We start from the raw sequence: 2,589 nt of genomic DNA on the forward strand, positions 1-2,589 counted from the left end.
CAGGTCAGTCCTATGGAGGAAATTTCCCAATTGAGGCTCCCTCAACCCAGGTGTGTCAAGTTGACACTAAAGCTATCCAGCACACACATTAACAAAAATTACTGAAAATAAATGGTGTTTTATACATTTTGCATATACCTTTCTTTTGATTTTTAAAAAAGATTTATTTTTACTGTTTTTATTATGTGTGCATGTCTGTGTGGGGTTCTGTGAACATAAATGCAGGTCCACTCAGAAGCCAAAGGGATTGGATCCCCCTGGAGATGGAGTTATAGACTCATGTGAGCTGCCCCAAAAATTACTGAAAATAAATGGTGTTTTATACATTTTGCATATACCTTTCTTTTGATTTTTAAAAAAGATTTATTTTTACTGTTTTTATTATGTGTGCATGTCTGTGTGGGGTTCTGTGAACATAAATGCAGGTCCACTCAGAAGCCAAAGGGATTGGATCCCCCTGGAGATGGAGTTATAGACTCATGTGAGCTGCCCAGCATAAGTATTGGAACTGAACTCAATCCTTTTCAGGAACCGTATCCACTTTTTACAAGATGTGAGTGCTCCTCTTTCTACTCCAGCCACCTCTCTAAGCTCTTATAGATTTAAAATTTTAATTTATTCATTTATTTGTGAAGAGGGACATGCCATGGTGCTCATGGGGAAGTCAGAACACAATTTATTCATCTTCCACCATGTGGATTCTAGTCATTGAACTCAGGTTGTCATGCTTGGCAGTGGTAGCAGAAACCTTCATGTACTGAGCCTTTTTGCCAGCCCAGGATTATTATTATTATTATTATTATTATTATTATTATACCTATTCAGGGTTACGTAAGGGCACAGGCCATGTAATGGTTAGGCTATGTGTCCACTTGACTGACCAAAGATATACTCAGTTATTATGTAAAGCACTAGTCCTGACTGTTTCTGAAGGTGTTTCTGATGAAATTAGTATTTCAATCAGTATACTGGGCACAGATTCCTCTTGCCAGTGTTAATAGGATTTCTCTAATTTAATATGGACTGTAAAGGAAAAGAAAGAAATTAGTGGAAGACAAATTTGCTCTCTCCTCTTGAGCTAGGATAGTCATCTTCTCCTGTTCTCACACAAGACTTTCTAGTTCTTAAACATTCAGACCATGGGGCTCAGACCAGCACCTTCCTCTCCTCTGCATCTCAGGCTTCAGGCTCAGCCACATTATCCCAAGGCTTCTTGGTTCTTCAACTTGCAGAGAATGAACGCTAAAACTTCTGAGTTTCCATCAGTGTCTAAGCTTATTCCCCAAATAAATATGCCTTTATGTTAAGGAAGGGACATATACCCATATTGCATATACATATATAAGCATTGTACATACATGTTACATAAGTGCATAATGGATATATCCCTCCTTTGCAAAACTCTAATTCAGTCACTACCCCTGAAAACATAGATATAACAATCTTCAAAACAGTGTCTTCAAATCCAACGCAGCAAACTATAGAAAGAATGATGTGCGGCTAGAGAGATGGATTGGTGACTAAGAGGACTTGATACTCTTGCAGAGGACCTACTTCAGGTCCCAGGACCCACATGGTACCTAACAACTGACCACATCTCCAGTTTCAAGAGACCCAAAACCCTTTTCTGGCCTCTGTGAGAACTGAACATACATGGCTCACTTACATCCATGCAGAAAAACACTCATTAACATGAAGTACAAATAAATCTTTAAACATTTTTTGGAAAGGATAAAATGTGTTGTCATCAGATTCATTTTACTCCAGCAATGTAAGTCTGATTCAGCAATTGACTTGCAGCATAATTCATCATATTAATAGACTAATATCAGAAATAATATATTATAAATGTATCTCAAATACTGAGGTTTATTTACATTATGAACTTCCAAAAAACTAGAAATCAAAATGAATTTTTACCAATCTCAGGACATATACATTATTCCTTTAAAAATATATTTATAATTTGTCAGTAGATTGTTGGACTAATATGCTTCTCTCTGTTTTTTTTAAGCTAGCTAGACATTATTTATCTCTCTCATTGTCCAACCCTTCCACCCAAAATATATATCTAGTCAAGGTTTATTGAGAACGTTTGGTTTTGGCCCAAGCTTTATCTACATAGCATATGGTAATTAAAAGTACCAGAATGGTGGAATTAACCTTAACAGCCATACTTTGAGGCCTACACTAATTTGGTCAGAGGGACATAAAGGACAGTTTTGGCTCATTGCCCTCCTAGGTCTACTAAGCTCCGGGGGACTATGGAACATCTCTCAAAATGTCCTGTAATTGTGGTGGGTCACCTGTCCTCTTGATCAAGGAGGCCATGGAGATCCCACCAGATGGACTTGAACCAGTGTCCAGTCTGCAAAGAGGAGGGTCAACACAGAGGAAACATTTCCTCCATACTTCCAAGTGAAGCCAGCCACAGTTGAGTAAACCCTTTGACTTACCTTCACATAGATGGAACTGGTAAAAGAAAGAAGCCAGGGGCTCCTCCCAAGTCCATGTGACACTTGAGGAACAGATGCTCAGACAACCTTAAGAATAAAAATAAATTGGTTTATTTGGGCCAACTGTATGGTC

The sequence above is a fragment of the Nannospalax galili genome, unplaced genomic scaffold (genome assembly GCF_000622305.1).
Source record: "Nannospalax galili isolate Female #2095 unplaced genomic scaffold, S.galili_v1.0 scaffold271, whole genome shotgun sequence".
Classification (NCBI taxonomy): Eukaryota; Metazoa; Chordata; class Mammalia; order Rodentia; family Spalacidae; genus Nannospalax; species Nannospalax galili.